We start from the raw sequence: 17,461 nt of genomic DNA, 5'->3' as shown, positions 1-17,461 counted from the left end.
AGAATGAGGGTTTGATCGAGCCTTGGTTCTAACGAATGAGCTGATGAAGATAAATTCTAAAACACACCTTGCTGCCGCCCTAGCCTGAATGGCTCCTGGGGATTCCTTCCCTGGGGACCACTGTTTCCAGAAAGGCCAGTTTGTGGATCTCACCGACCCCCAGCCCCACCCGGCACTGCCTTGTTTCTTCTCTAATAGAAAATGTATTGTGTGGATAATCCAGTGAACTGCCTCCCTTCCTCATTCAGAAGGGACAGGCACAGGATTGAGAGGCCGTGATAGAGACGGATCTACCAAGCACGGCAAATTCCTCTTATGCCACTGGTTTTCAGCACAAAATGAAAGGGAGGGGAGAAGGGAGGGGAGATGCATTTTCTCATCATGCCTCTTGAAGCAAAGGCGTGCCCAGGCTGGGTGCTGGCCCCCATCACCCTGTCAGAACACAATCTTGGGAGCAGCCAGCCCCACCAAGTGCACAGTGTAGACACTGAAATATATGAAGGCACAGATCAGTAACACATTTTCTCTCAGTGGAAAATAAGAGGTTGAAATATGGGGGGGGGGGGTGTTGCTCACATGCTGTTTCTTACTCTTTTTCACTTTGAACTAAAAAAAAAAAAATAAGGCTTTTTATTTGTTATTCGGATGCCTCTGTTGGTGTAGGAAAATAAAAATCCAGAGTTTTTTAAATTTACATGTGGGCAGAGGAAGCACTCGCCACCTGAAAACAGCTATTTCTTTTCAAAACAACTTGAGGCTTTCCATACCCACTCAGAAGTTAGTAAAATGACTTATGCTTACATAGAAATCAGCACAACCTACTAGCCTTCCTATTTTAGCTCTTTATGGCAGAACAAGTTAGCTCTGTGTTGTTGGTTCAATCCTAAGTTCCACTTAAATGTGTTGCTACTTTAGAGCATGGGGATGCTCCAGTTCCTTAATTTTCTTTCGACTGGAAAGGAAAATCAATCTTTCCAGTCCGATTCAAAAGTAATTACTACAAAATACAAATTTATTTGCAGATTTATGATGAGAGACCAGCAGAGCAGAAAGGTGGAAAAGTAGACATTTCCAGAACTCTATGAGATGCTAGCTCCCAGATAAGCTCGTCTTGTGAACCACAACAGTATGCACTCAACATCAGTGAGGACAGTGGCACATCTTACTGGGGTTTTTTTTTTTTTTCCTTTTAGACAAAAATCGTAACCTGTAATTTTTCTGAAATCCCAGAATTGTTGACAAGGGTAGGTAAGAATATTCCTAGAGGCCTAGATTCCATTTTGAAGAATCATGCACAGGAAAAAGAAAAAGTCAGCATCCAGAACAACATGAAAATCACAGAGGCGGGGTCAGCTTTCAGCAATCCCAAAGAAACAAGGAAGCCGGGAGACAGGTGAGGCTTTCCTTCTCTCACAGGCCCCAGGTCGTCTGACCCATGCACCGGCCTCAATTCTGCGCGGCCCTTTTCCACAAAAGGACTGAAGATAACCGTTCCAGGAGCAGCCATGAGTGAGCAATCGGCCTGGTCACCGTGTCCCCACAGGACGCCAGGGCCCCACCCTCCTTTACACTCCAAGAAGAAGCGACAGCAGAGAAGAGGGCTGGCTCCTCTCGGAAGTGAAGTCAGGAACCTATTTCACCTATTTCACCTATTTCCAAACAACGGGGAAGGACATGCCTTCAGACGGGAATGCAAATAAGAAAGCTCTAAGTTAATTAATTGCCCTAAAGTAACAAACCATCTAGTACTCTAAGGCCAGCCATCCCCAGGATACAAATAGGAAAATGCTGAATAAGGGTTACCCAGTGAGGGTAACGCCCATCAGGAATTCCAGAGATAGGTGAGTCAGACCCCCGGAGCAGCGGTACCATGGAAGGGTCCGGGCACTGGAGGGGAACTGATGTGGACAGCAGCTAGCTCTGTGAACTCAGAAGCAATGCCCACCCTATCCTAGTGTGTACCAGTACAAGAGGGAGGATTCCTATCTCCTGGGGGGCTTGGCAAGTTAATCTAAGTAAAGCCTCATGTACTGAGCCTGGCATCAAATAAGTGCTCAACGCATGCACACATACATGCATATTATACTAATATGTTCTACTCCTAATACATACACATATATGATACAGACATATGTACATGTGTGTATGCACATATATGTACACACATATATATATAAACACGCCCACACATATACGTAAATATACACACATGCATATTAGGGATGGCAAATACGGTATGCTATGTGATTCTCAAACACTGAAAATATTGGAACCCTCTTTTCAAAGCAAATTGTACGGTGAAAGCATTCCAGTTTGCTTTGCTCCCCAACCTGACAGAGCCCTGGAAACACCTCCTTGGATTTCCAGGTAAAATCATGAAACCACACGAGGTGGTTAAAACATGAACTCAGTAATCAAATGCAGGAGCTTTGCAAGAAACTGGACGTGAATGTAGTCTGTCACTCAAGATAAGTTGTGTTATACATAAAATGGAACAATAGCTCCCTCCCGGGGCTGCCCCCGCTGAGGTGCACTGGGTACTCAGTAAACGGTGGTGGTTGATGTTCTCGGGGGTTGCCAGAACCACCCAACAAAACTCGTTTGTGTGCATGACTCTAAACTCAACAAAGAAACGTCCCCATGGCAAGACTTCTGGAAACTTATTTCCAATTTCCTTGCTGTTCCCAATTCTTGGCGGCTAGCTCATTTATCGGTTATTTTGTTTTAAACAGTAAAACAAATTGGAGAGAGCAGGTCAGGTTCTTTAAATGTAACAGGTGACAGGGGTCACAGCTGTATGGAAGCCAAGCTGAAGATTATGACAAGAGGGATGGATTCTGTTGAAGGAAGGGGAGGGGGGAGGGATGGAAAAAGCACCCACAGAAGTTTCCATACAAACGACATAGGTTATTTCACAAACCGACATAAACTTTACCAAGCTCGCTACAGATCTTCACTGAGGATTACAGTACCACCAGGAAAAGAAATTAGAAGCCCATCTCTTTCTTGGTTTGTATTTTTAGTAGATACACGGAGATGGAATTGAAGATTATTACAGTTGGCCTTCTGTGCCTTTCTCTGCCTTTGTAGCTTTCTGCTCTCTCCCGGTTCTGGGGTCGTACATGGCCCGGTCACTGAACGTGGCACAGACCACGGAGAGAAAAAACCAACACAGACCTTCTGGGAAGACCACTGGACACTTGGAACTGCACCAAGAACAGAGATGCCATGCGATTTATGTCGTAGCCAGAGTATAGAAATATGCCTGTGACTCTCCAAATTAAATCATACACACTACCATCCGGGAAGCAGATGCCCAAACTGCGAGGGTTGTCAGGACGCAGTGGAGGAGAGCACCTGACGTCTTATCACCTCTGCACGGTGGCTCAGGCGTGCCGGGCGCGGCGCGCCCACTCAGGGTTGTCGGCCCCGCTCCTATTTCCACCCATCTGTTCTTCCCAGGCCAGGAAGACCAGTGAGGGCTGTCGTGTTGTCTCCGTATTGCCCAACAGATTAATGAAGTACAGTTCCAGACAAGACAGAAGGTGGGGATCATCTTGGTGTCCTCCCAAAAGCCAATGAAGCAATAATAAAGTTGTATTTGTGGAGATAATTTGACTTCAGGTTATTTTCTTTTTTACACGGTCATGAAAACAGATTACAATGAAGAGAGTAGAGGATTCTTATTAGAGCATTTTTTAACACTATACCATGATAAACTTAAAAAACAAAACCACATATTGCGGAGAATAACTGGACTTCTTGGTTAGAATGAAATATCATTATATAATCTAATTTGTTACTGCCTTTTCATCTATCGTATTGGGTTACTAAAATGCCAAGATTAAAATCATAGTATTTAATCACCTGCATTACCCATTATGAGAGCATTAAACCAGGCCTATATGCTGGATTATTACAATTGCTTTCACATTGCTTGGGACACTGGAAATGTACACATACTCCTTGCATCTTCGCATGAGGGCTCCAACTACCTGAGGACTGAAATGTCGGGGTTTTTTACATAACAAGTTTATTTTCTGTTTAATTTTGTTCTTTGTCTAACAAGTAGATACGCTTCATATTCAAGAGGTGGCCTAACAGAGAACAAAGGGGAGTCATCCCTTATAATGTATTTTTAACCAACTAATTAATTATTCAATAAGTGCAATTTTAATAAATCAAAATGTATAATAAAAATTAGCTTTCCATCCAGTGAAGGAAAAAACAAAAACACCCACAGCTATTATGCTGCAGAGTCCTGGACTTGATCTCTCCCTCTCTTCAAGGCGAGCTTCCAGATAACCTCTGCCCCAGAAGCATCCTGTGACCCTGAAACGTACAGATGGTTGTGCCTGACTCAGCGTGCTGAGCCTCCCTCTGGAGTCAAGTAATGAGCTGGTGGTGGAGGGAAGAGTCGAGGCATCCATTCTGCTCACCTCCTCTCGCTGGCTGGAGCTCTGCTGGTGGCATTCCGATCCCCACGGCCGCGGCTGCACAAGCGTGATCCCTTCCGGGGCACTAGCCTTCGCTGAGCCACTTTTCCCTCTGTGGGCCCCTTCAGATGAGGGGTGGTCACCGCTAGAGTCCACTATCACTTTGGGGGCTTTAACCTTGTCCACCCCTGTGTAAACACCTGCTCCATTAAACATGCTCCCATGGAGGTGGAACTGACTCTAGTCTTTTACAAACTTGTATGTCGCATTTCTGTTTTTAGAAGCTACACGCATAACTACACTGATGAATATTTCAATAATCTGTTCATTTGACATGTATTTTTATGGAAGAGCCACTTACTAAGAATCCCTTATGATTTCAGAACTTGGAGGAATTTCAGTAAACACACGATCGTTTAGTCCCTGCTTTCAAAGAGTTTATAGCCAAACAGGATGAAAGGCACATACACATGAGTGTCTAAGAGTGAGTGCTATCTGATGCATCAGAAGGAACCGACGAGAGGCTTCCAGGATGCATGTTGGTTACCAAAAATATGGGATGTGAACTGCACTACAAAATGTAGATAGGATTTGAATGGAAGTGGCCACTGAAGAGGAAGGTTAGAATATTGCTTGTTGTGCACATTAATGCAGGGTGCTGAGTTATCTTACATATAAAATTTCAGAGCTAAGGCTAATCCCTCTAACAAAACACGAGAGAGAAATACTTATTTTAACGGTAAAACGTCATTTCAAAGGATTTTTAAGAATGACTTTCGTGTTTTTATTCTCTATTTATGTCTGAGGAGTTTACATCCATAAATGGAAAAGTTGAGGTTATTTTAAATGAACACTAAAGAACAGTTATTCCTAATGTCCAAGCTCTTTGGATCTAACCAATGCCAATATTTCAACGTATTTAGTATCAGCATTTTTTCAGGCATAATGCACTTCTTACACAAATAAAAGTATACTTTGAATTACACTTTCTCCCTCAATATTAAAAGGTTTCTCTAGTATCTTCTAACAGACTGTACATAAAATCGCCAATCAGTGCAGAGCAGATGAAAGCCATCATGAGGGATCATTAAACATCCACAGAATGGCTAAAATTAAAAAGAGGGGGCGGTGCCAAGTATTGATGAGGATTTGGAGCAACAGGAACTTTCCAGCAACGTGCGTACTTATGAGCTGTCACAGCCTCTTTGGAAAACAGTTGGGCATAATGAACGCAAGTAAATGCACACCCTATGATCTGGCCATTCCTTTCCTTGGTGTAGCCACAACAGTGGTGTGTGCACAAGTCCCACAATCTCTAAGACTGTTCAGAGCAGCGTTACTCATGCATGTTTAAACTACAAACAACCAAAGTATCTATCAACAGTAGAATGGGCGGGGCACCTGGCTGGCTCCCTGGGTAGAGCCTGTAACTCTTGATCTCTGGGTTGTGAATTTGAGCCCCATGCTGGGTATAGATATTACTTTAAGAAATAAAATCTTCAGGATGCCTGAGTGGCTCAGCCGGTTAATCAGCTGCCTTTAGCTCGAGCCGTGATTGATCCTAAGGTCCTGGGATCGAGTCCTGCATCGGGCTCCTTGCTGGGGGAAGCCTGCTTCTCCCTCTGCCTGCCACTCCCCCTGTGTGTGCTCTCTCTCTCTCTGATTTAATAAATTAATTAATTAATTAACCTTTAAAAAATAAATAAAATAAAATCTTCAAGCAAACAGGAGAATGAGTAAATGATTCATACCACAAAACAGTGAATAGCTATGAAAACGAACAAACTGCAATGTGGAAAATCTCGTAAACATAATGGGGACTGAAAGAAGCCTGACACAGAAAGAGTCTAATATACTGTATGATCCCACTTACGTAAAGGTCAGTAACAGACAGACCTCAACGTTACCCTTAGGATAGTCAGGATAATGTTTACCTCTGGGTATGTGGGTAAGTGTAGGAGGGCTTCTGGGATGCTGGTGTTCTATTTCTAGACTTGGTTAGTGGTTAGAGGTTTTTACTCTGTGATAACTCATTATACTTCATTGAGCCATATGTGTACATTTTGTGTGCTTTTCTGTTTGTGTCCTATTACCACTTTTTAAAAAAAGGATACACCCATTCACATGTGTCAAATATATCGATATTTTCTACAGTGGTTTCAACCATTTCCATTCAATTCAGATAATCAAATACATATATATGTGTACTTTTCAAAATTTGCGAATTACTGATGCTTAAGAAAATACCATAAATAATAACATATTTACTGCTGTTAAGCAGAGATAGGCAGATAGTGTAGTTGATGCATTAGTGTAAATTCAAAGTAAGCTATGGACGATGGGCTTCTGTATGATACTTCTGGGGTGGGGGGGGGGGAAGGCCCTGCTCAGCCAATCAAAGGAAGAGGCCAAGCGAGTATTTCCAGTCCCTGTCAATCATCTCCTTCCACAACTGAAATGATGTTCTACATCGATACATTTGTGTCACGTGAATAACGCAATTGTTTGTGGCTAAATTTGATTTTGTCCCCCCCTGAGAAGACTGCAAAAAATAATTTGACAAAATTTACCTCCATTCCGTTCTAGAAATACAATTCTACGTTAACAGATTGAGACTTCAAGGTCAGGAAAATTGTCAAAGAATTTAGAAGTAAGGCCATTCAAAAGGCACAGCCAAGGGAATATAGTTGATGGTATTATAATTATGTTGCATTGGGACCACAGGGTGGCTACACTCGTGATGAGCACCGCATAATGTATACAGAGCTGTCCAATCACAACACTGTGCACCTGAAACTAATGTAACATCGTGGGTCAACTGTACTCAAATAAAAAAGTAAAATAAAATAAAAAAGAAAGTCCATTCAAGTAACTACAACATAGGATGCACTGTTCTAAAAAGGGTTTGTGACAAACATACTACTGGTTCATATAAACACTTGGAGCTAAATGACCACATCCCATGGCATGAGTCTTCTTTCTGTCCTGGCTCTTGGATAAAGAAGCCCCATGCGTGTCTGTAACACTTTACAAACAAGGGCAGAAGAGAGAGAACTCGTAGGGGAGGCAGGATCTCTGCTCCGAATGGTAGCTGACAAACCAGTTTCTAAATAACTGGTCACCAGTTTTGAATATTTCAGTTCCATGAATGTGGAGTATATTTAAATTATTATTTTTTGCAACTCTCTTTTGTTGTCCTAATAGACTCCGAATATTCCATATAAAGGTGTACTTCTTTTTCCAATGTGTAATAAAGATGAACAACCATCTTCTTTATCTTCTTGCCTCAATTACTATACAGTTTGTGAGAAAAATAAGACCGTTTTAAAAAATTAACATTATGTGGTTTTAGTATTAATACTATATATAATTATATATTTTAACACGTAACTTCCATGTTACATATTAATAGATCATATATATAATAGGATCAACGTAAATATAGGACTAATTGTTAGAAGAACTAGTATGTTGTATCTTCCTTCACAAAGTCCACAGAAATACTGCTTCGATGAGAAAACCACTCTGGCTCCCCAGGACACAAGTTCTGACGTCCATCTGCGATTCTTTTCCTAACCCGACGCCTGGCAGATGGAGGGACTTAGAGCTGTTCTCAGAGGTCAGCTTCTGGGACATTTCATGGGGCCCTGTTTTCTAGAGAGCTTCCCAACGGGTTTCTGTTGACACAGCAAATGAACACTCTCCTTTTCTCCCCTCCTTCCCTAACACAACAGGTTGTCCCTTTGAACAGTCACCTTTGCCTGTGGATGCTCTCTCTTTCTCCGGGGGGGGGGGGGGTGGGGGGAGGCAACAGGGGAGGACAGTCCAACCAGGCCCAGCCAGGGGTCCAGGGGCCTTCCTGTCTCACTGCTCCACACGCCCCCACCCTCCGTTTCTCCCTGTAGCAGGTAGTGCACGCAAACACGTCGAGGTCGCAAGCCCTATGACAGATTTGGTGCTGGGTGAACCAGATCTTTCAAAGTCTGCTTTGCTCCCAGATCTTTAGGCCTGGATGGAAACAAAGCAGTGCCATAGTGTTGAACTCTTAATAAGAAACTATTCGGAGAGCATTGAGCCTGGTGCCTTTCCCATGGGAAGGTCTCAGTAAATGTTGGCCCCTACAACCAACACCTTCCTTGCTGCAGCTTGTTACTGGTAGAGCTCTGGGTTGGGTAAGGCCAAGGTCACCCAGTTTTCGTGGCCTCCTTGTGTACCGACTTCTTAGGACCCTACAGGGAGGGGGCTGCTCTCCCCTACTCAACTATTTGACACCCCTGGTATCATTTAGAAGCACCCCACCTCACCTCTTATAACATAGCAAATAAACTACTGACTTTACCCGACCTCAGTAAAATGCACAGGCTTTCTTCTTTCAAAAAGTAAACTCAAGGGCATGGTGATTCTTGGTTTTAGTTCAAAGACTCATTGCTATGAGAAAAGAAAAAAAATTGGGGGGGGGGTGACAAAAATTTCCAAGTCTGATTTCTCTGACATTCCTGCCAATTTTCCGTTCACTCTAACAGACCTAATTTTTTTTGGAATCTAATGAATTACCAATTCTATCCAAAAGCAGCATTCAAAGTGGCAACGTAGTGTTCTTTTCCAAAAAGAAAACACAGAGCAAAATAGAAAGATACTGGAAGACAATAGTGTGGGTGACTCAGCACAGACCTAAGTCCTGTGAACTAAGAGAATCCAGAAAAACCCCGGGCCACGTGGCATGAGCTCACCCAGCTGTTAGGTTTTCTAATAACGTGGAGTCCTAGCAACCATGTCACCCTTCGGGAGGAACTTTTGGGTTTGAACTGTGATACCCAAAAAGGACCATAAAGTACATACAAGAAATTCAATTAGAACCGCTAGACTTAACCAACCCAACAAACAAGTCTGTGCTTCTATCATTTACCTGGAAATTTCAATAATTTAAGGGAAAGAGATACTTTAAACGTCTTGAGAGCCGCAAGCCAGGATCTGTTATTTAAGTGAGAGGTCATGGAGCAAGAGGCTTTGGATACTGCATGGAAATAACTAGAAAGAGGAAGTTAGGTTCCCACAGTTTAATCCTTGCTTCAAGTTGGGTCCTCTTGCAGGTGGTATGGGGGAGATTTATACCAAAGACAAGGGTGCATCTGGAAATCTGAGCCAAGAAGAAGATGAGGCTTCTGTTTTAATTTGTGTTTTGATAGGTTGCTTCAAGAACCTGCTAGAATACCCCTTTCTCAGCAGCCCTCTGGCATGCTGAGCTTAGGCTGGTCTTCCACTAGCCGGTGTGGATGGACGTTTCCTATATTCCATCCCCATTACAAATCCTCCTAATAATTATTATTACTATCAACCTCTGACTAGAGTGTTTTCAGGGTTGTCTCTTAGGCTCTTTGACTCATACTTTCCATCGTTCTTGCAATTATCCTTATTTTAAGGGATAACAGGGACGTCCATCAAGGAGTGATTATTAATTATCTAAATGGCTGTACTCCAGAATAAGATCCCCAAGATTTGCTAGGGCCCTCTGGCCTAGTAAAGTTAAAATGGTCCCTCTTTATTTGGCAGGCTATTTAGATTTAACTGGCAACGAACGTTGCAGGACTCTACTACGTGCTAAGACTTTATATCCCAGTACACTTCTCAATATTCCAGAATTTTAACCCCTGGGAAGGTATCAATCAAACTTTTCGAAAATAAATTAAATATGGCAAAGGAATACATCTAACATACTGGGGAACAATTTGTCTACAGTCCTCAGTGGAAAGGAAGCATTACCTTCCCTGTAAGGAGAGAAGAACCTCCCGAGGGCTCTAGCTCTCCTGGCTTCAGAGCCCGTTGCCCCAGGCATCCGGAGGAACACCACGGAAACACAGTCAAGGAGCCTGGCCCCTGGAAAAGGGCCCACAAGGTCTCCCCCTGCATCCCCTTCTTCCCAGTGAAAGCCACTGTTCTGATGCCACAGTGCGGACAGACTGAAGGGAACAGAAAGGTCTAACTGATGTGCTGGAATTACTTGATATTCTTACCCTTTGAGAACCGGTGCCTAGGACCACACGCTTACTGCTAACGGCTCCTTGGGATTTACTTTGCTCAATGGTAAAATGTGAGCCTTCGGCAGAGATGATTTCCATTCTCCCCACCAGGCTGAAAAAGTCTCTTTGGTCCCACAATCCAAATTGTTCTATGATTCAAATCACTTGTCCCTGTCTGCCACCGATTTGCTCTGACATCTAATGTTATAAAGTCCGTTACTTGAATAAAATTTGGTTGAAATTTTAGGGCATCTTCACTTGAGTGTCCCACAAATGAGATCTCATTTTCTTTCCTTTCTCCCTGTCTGGGATGGCGTTTTTCCATCACCACAGCGACTAATGTCTCCCCTGGGCCACTCTGGACATCAACCTTGGTGTTACTCCCAGGAGAAATGAAAGGGTCTGGTTGTACGCTGATTGGATTTGGATGGTGATCGATTGGAAAAAAGTAGGACCGCGTAGCCACGCCAAAGGCTCAGAACTGAGCCACAGCTTAACCACTAAAGGAGCTTTTTTACCAGTGAGTTCACAGCTATTAGGTATTTTTATATTAACAACACTTTTCCAATCCAGGTTTGTGCATTTTATCTTTATTCTTTCAAATCCTGAAATTGCTTGGATAAGAGGGAGGGTTTATATATTATACACACAGAGACACACAGACACACACACATTTCTAAGAGCAGCCTGAACTTTTAGGGGAAATTGAAGAGGCTTTGTGTCAAGTACATACAGCTAAATCCAGTCTTTCCATATCAAACCTCCGCTAGAAAATTACTGTGCAGATGATAAGGCAGAAAGATATAATAAAAAGTGACTCTACTCAATTTACACTGCAATATTGGTATGACTGAATATTTTTCATTCAGGTGCCTGATAAAATCGCTAAACTGTATTGCAGATAAATAAAGGAGGCTTCTGTCAAGAATAAACACCATTAATCATGAAGTCTTACCCTCGGAGAGCCTATGCTATGCATCTGCACAAATACACCAACATAACCAGCACCCAACACTTGCTTCCCTCCTTTATACTGTTCTAGGCTGAAGCTGTCCTCCCTTGCATTTTGTAGCATTTCCCAAACATTGTCTACATTTTAACTTTATAGTCCTGCAACCGGGTCCATTATTATAACCCTTAGGAAAAATTGGCTCTGCTCTTGGGGGAAAAAACTAACTTGACGATGAAACAGTTTTTTCCCTGCTGACTACATACCTACAGATACAATCTATATGTGCTACATATGAGATATACTGTATTTCATCGAAGCTAAGATGCTATTGATCTAAAGAAGCAACATTATTTTAGGTCCCACTAAGAATGACAATACTTACCACTTTCCACTTACACTTAAAAAGAAGTCTCTGAGACTTACTTACACATACATTTTATCATGCCTCACACTAGCACTTGCACAAAAAGGAAAATATAAGGCAAAATAATTTTATTCAGAGATCCCTGAAACCTCCTCACGACCACGTCTTCACCAACAGCGACTTGTGAAACACTACAGATTGTAAGATACGTTCCAATTTCAGAAGTGGGAAAGGATGTACAACTTAGAGTAGACAAATAGGGTAACAGAACAGATACGTTTTGGGTAATTCTGCCATTTGTCAAACACCTGTGCCATGGCAAACATGGTTTAAGTGCTATGTATCTGCTCCGTCATGGAGTTCTTGATATAAAATGGGATTGGATAATGAAATTGGGCTTGCATAAAGACAAACACCTAAATACCTAAGCTGGATTCAAACCCAGTCTATGATCTTAAACACAAAGGAAAACTACCCCAAACCAAACACAAATATGTGCATGTATGCTTAAATACACTTATCTTTTGACATTACTGAGGCTCTTACTAAAACCAGAGACCTCTTCATTCCAAAGGCAACCTGTCTGAATTTCTGTTCAAATGGCTCTCTGTGCTGATGGCATAGGGAGTTGCAAAGCATCCCTTGGCCAGTAGGAGAAATAGGGAGGGAGCCATGTCCTGGGTGTGGGCAAGACTCTCTCAGCAGATCTTCCCATAAGGAAACAGAAGCAGGAGACAAAAATGACATGAGGGCACATACATATTGGGGCCATTATGTTTTCATGGTCTATTCCTATTCTAAGTGTCCACACACAAGGGGAAAACAATGAACCAACCTAAACTTGCCCATAACTATGGGGTATTAAGAAGGAATCTGACAGATCATTTATTCAACTATTTTATTTCACAGATAAAAACAAAGAGGCCCAGAGAGGTCAGGGAAAGTTCAAGGAGCCAGTTAATTTGTGGCAGAGCGGAGAATGGAACTTAACTGAGGTCTACATGTATTTTTGAAAATAACTTATAAACTGGTTTTAAGAAGAGGATCATCAGAAGCCATATGCCAATGGAGTTCTATTTGAATTTTCTGAAATTATACTTTGAAACCCAAGAAAAGAGCATTATGATGGGCTAATACAACCAACATCATATTGGGGTGTGCTCAGAGGTGATTATTGAGCGAAACTGTAATCTGGCCCTACTTGTGAGAGACGTTTAATTGTGTCACATACGAAGTATCATGGCAGCTGTGTTTCAGCTCATTGGGGGATCTGTTTTCAGAGCCCACTCCAAGGAGAAAGTGCCTCTTCTAGCCAAAAGAGGTAACTCCCACCTTCCCGACCAATCCTCCCTGTCTGAAGAAGAACCTTGACCCCACAGAGTGAATGCACTTCTTTGCCAAAGAGGAGGCTGGTGAGGGCCCCTCACAGAAAGTCTGTGGCCCACAGTTTATGACCATTCCAAAGATCAGACACCAAGAGCCCAGTTCAAACCAGGCCCATCAAAGAAAGAAGTGGATCTCAAGGAACCAGAACCGCTCCCTAGCCCCACTGTCTGGGGCCTTCCCCAGTTCATGAAGGAAGAGCTTCTGTGTATAAAGAAGTATTTATACTGCATACAGTTTTCACCACAGATGAAAACTTCTAACAAATTCTTAGGTATTCATTTGGGAACCTCCAAGTCAAAACTACTTCCAGACACATGATCAAGAAAATGCAGGCTCCCAGTTAGGGACAGCATACCCCACCTGCTTGTTCGAGTCAAGATGCTCGTGTGCAAAAGAATGGATTCATACAGAACCCATGTTCACCCAAAGGGTGAACAGATCCCTGATAAATTTTGTGTTTTTTTTTTAACACTTATTTATTTGAGAGAGAAAGAAAGAAAGAGCATGAGCGGGGGGAAGGGGTGGAGGGAGAGGGAGAAGCAGACTCCCCCCTGAGCAGGGAGCCCAATGCCAACACAGGGCTCGATCCCAGGACCCTGGGATCATGACCCGAGATGAAGGCAGACGCTTCACCGACTGAGCCACCCAGGCTCCCCTAGAATTTCGTTTTTAAGAGAGCGGAATTTTGTTCAGTGGTATCACAGTGTTTTACCGTTACCTGTAATGAAGGTATAACTCATTAAACAAATGTTTAATCTTTATTAACAGAGGTTTAAAAAACCATAATTTGTAAGTCTGCTAATTGTTCGTCTCTGTCTCAGTCATAAACCGTACTTCAGAAAATGACCTCTATTGCACAAGAAAATATAATGGCCAGGATTAAGATATCTGAGTAATTTTTATTGTTGTTGTTCATTATTTCTGCACAGATGTAAATGCATTTCATGCAAATGATTATGAAATTCCTTCAAAATGTAAATTTAACTTAAATGATGCTAACGGGCTCTCCAGCGCTCCCCTACACAGGACGATTTCTGTCACTGAATGGGGCACGAACGCCGTGCCCTGAACTGCCTGAACTACCTCCTTCAACAGCCTCACACTGAAAGGAAACCAAATGACCAGGATTTTAGGCAGTGATTTTAAACCTAGTGATGGTTCAACAGCGGCAATGAAGATACCCCGGAGGGCCGCACCACCCTCTCACTAATGAGGCGACCAGTGTCTTTAGGTCTTCATGGGAGGGGCACTTAGTAAGCACCCTGCTTGGCAGAGACCCACGGCAGGTTGAACCGATGGACTAATCACACAGGCCGGAGTCAAATGGGCTGGAAGAATCTGGAGACTTGTGGCTCCGAGGAATGTAATTCATGCAGAAAAGCGTTGTCAGAGCAAGGCCAGGAAACCTCGTGGGAAGAAAGCAAAATAAACAGTTCAACAAAGAAAACAAAGAAGGGCCAATAGCCTTTTCTAAAGCTTGAGTACACTGAGCCTTCAGTGGGGACCTCGGACAAAGGCCTCATCAAAGAACGCCCTTGCAAAGCAAACAGACCAAGAAGGATGTTTCTTTCCGATACACTTGGAGGGGGGGTAGACTCCACTTCTCATGCCTTGCAATTCAGCTTCCACATACCTCCCTCCTCCCAACAAATGGAGAAACAGCAGACAACAATAAGCAAAATAACTGAAAAGTCCTATGTCTGCCTGGGTCAAAAGACGGGGCACGGCGGGGAGATTAGCCCAAATTCCATATGGTGCAACATACCTTCTGACCGTTCTCCAGATCACAGGAGGGCCTTCGCCGGCTCATGAGCTGCCAGCTCAGACCCACATAGCCTGTGCGCCCCATTCTAGAGGATGAAGACAGACCTGCGACATGCTCAAGGATTCCACGTAGAAAATCCTCTTGCACGGACAGCATAGGACTTTCTCCGACTCGGAGAGAAGCCCTCCAGAGGCTTCGAGCTGCCTTTTCCAGGATTTTGGACCCCGCTTCCAGCCTCCACCCCCACCATTCCCGATTTCTACTGGAACGCTGACTTAGATTGTTGGTCTCTCAATACCTGTGTATCTCAATACATGTGTATCACTGCATCCTGAAATCCAGTCTGAGGTGACCAGATTTTGATCATTAAAACAAGATTAAAATACTTTAGACTGACCTTCTCTTCCCCTCTTGACTACTTGCATTAAGATGGAAAATGGAAGATCATGTGGACTAATCCCAAGGACAAACTGAAACTACTACACGGAAAAGGGACAGAAGTGAGCTGTGTGTGTGCATATAATACAGAATATATATGATTTGTATAGTAAAATAATGAAATACGTAGAATATTTACTTTAAATAAATAAATCCAATAAACATATTAGGTAACATAAATAGTATATTCCAAAATAGAGTTGACTTGAACAATCCAGGTTTGAGATGTGCACATTCACTTACACCCAGATTTTTTGGGTAAAACAGTACTGTAAACATATTTTCTCTTATGATTTTCTTAGTAGCATTTTCTTTTCTCTAGTTTATTTTACTGTAACAATACAGTATATAACACACACAACATAAAAAATACGTGTTAACTGTTTATGTTATCGTTAAGGCTTCTGGTCAACCACAGGCCAGTTAGCAATTAGGTCTTCAGGGAGTCAACAGTTATACACGGATTTTTGATTGCAGTCGGTAGGGGGGGTCAGTGCCCCTAACCCCCACATTGTTCAAGGGCCAACTGTAATTCTAAGATTAATCTGTTCTATACCAGGCAAATATGATGTGAGAAACCTTTTAAAATCAGAGCCCCTTTTAGAGCTCTCATAGCCTTTGTTACTGATTGACAATTTTGAATTTGTGTCTGAAAACTTTCACCGGTGTGCATGGTTTATGTTGAAAACAAAGTAGGCTAGGAATATGGGAATTTTGTTCTATGGGGGAGCCAACGACTCCATTGAATAGAGGCAAGAAGCATTTTAGTAAGCCCGGAAGGCTTTCTTTGGACTCTCTCTTAAAAATGGAAATCATATTCAAGCAACATGCTTTGGTGATTTGTTTTGCAAATGAGGCAGGTCATTTAGCTGCCAACGCCTCCCCCCTGCCAGCCCCCTATAATAGAGATGCTGTTCATTTCTGATGAACTTGGCAAAATTTGGATACTACTTGAACGTAGTGAGAAAAGGATTGGTGGTTCTCTGGTTAGGGCCTAATTCTTTCCCAGGCGGCAGGAGACATACATTAGCCTTGTCAGGCCCTAGGGATCACTTTGTGTGCACGGGGTTAACGTAATTCCTTCAGGCAGAGCTCTGACTACATGGGGTTGATGGGGCCTGGGGCCTGGTGAGGTTGGGGTCCCTTAGGAGCAGTTCACAGGTAAGACTACTGACTAGTGCTGCAGGTTTCTCAGAGGTGAACCTCTAAAAGAATTCCTTCAGTGGCAATTCTACAGACACACAATGCATTTTGGTACTAGTTTAGATTGTCAGATGGAAGCGAAACTCCCTATTCCCTTTGAGCGGTCCCACCCAAGAACTTTTTAAGGAATCTGTAATCTCTCCGAAGCTACCTAAGAAAGTTTTAAATATCTATAACTTATAAACATGGGAGAGGCTACATAACCCAGAATATTAAGTGACTGGATTTCAGAGAATCTAGGGGTTTAGATTACAGACCTTTATTTTTTTTTTTCTTTCCTGGCCATGCACTCAAATGCCCTAAAGGCTGTTTCTGCCATCTCTTACCCTTTTCTCTACATTCTTTTCTTCCTCTGTGTGTGTGGAGAGAAACAGAGACAGAAAGGAAAGGAGAGGCAGAGGTGCAGGGGAGAGGTCTAGCATTGCACCTGACGTTTTTCTAAACACCAGACTTACAAAAACCAATGCACCGTCACCAACTCAGCTGGGTTAGCGAAGGAGGAAAGCACGGCACCATAAGCCACGGGACCAACTCGTTAATTTTTACCCAGGTGCATTCCAATGATGCCTTTACGAATCTGACTTGTCTTTCACAAAGATCACACAAAGACTAAAAATGGTCAAGATTTTGCTTTTCAGAGTTCTTTTCAATACAGTGATCTAATGAACGTGCTGCCCAGACAGCCTTACTTTAGGACTCACAGGATGAGTTTCTAAACTGACCTTGCCCCTGCTAATTCCTTTTAGTGTGCTTAGTTCCCTCGCATCACCAAAGATGCACAAATCTAGCTAATTTGTTGCTTAGGATTCAGAAAGTGAGCGAGCAGGTTTCTGGAAACAAGTCTGCGCCCATTTTATTTTTTGATGTATGAATTTCACTGGGAGCAGGGATGGGGGGTGC

General features: G+C 42.8%; 1 protein-coding gene across 3 annotated transcripts in view; it reads right to left on the bottom strand.

The window, feature by feature from the left end:
* The window catches only part of GLI3 (GLI family zinc finger 3), a 265,047-nt gene that overhangs the window by 87,480 nt on the left and 160,106 nt on the right, over positions 1-17,461 (bottom strand). The gene's annotated exons all lie outside the window — the stretch shown is intronic.

This window comes from Zalophus californianus, chromosome 12, assembly GCF_009762305.2.
Source record: "Zalophus californianus isolate mZalCal1 chromosome 12, mZalCal1.pri.v2, whole genome shotgun sequence".
NCBI classification, from domain to species: Eukaryota; Metazoa; Chordata; class Mammalia; order Carnivora; family Otariidae; genus Zalophus; species Zalophus californianus.
Note: the sequence above shows the minus strand (reverse complement) of the source record. Positions and strands in the feature narration are given on the sequence as shown.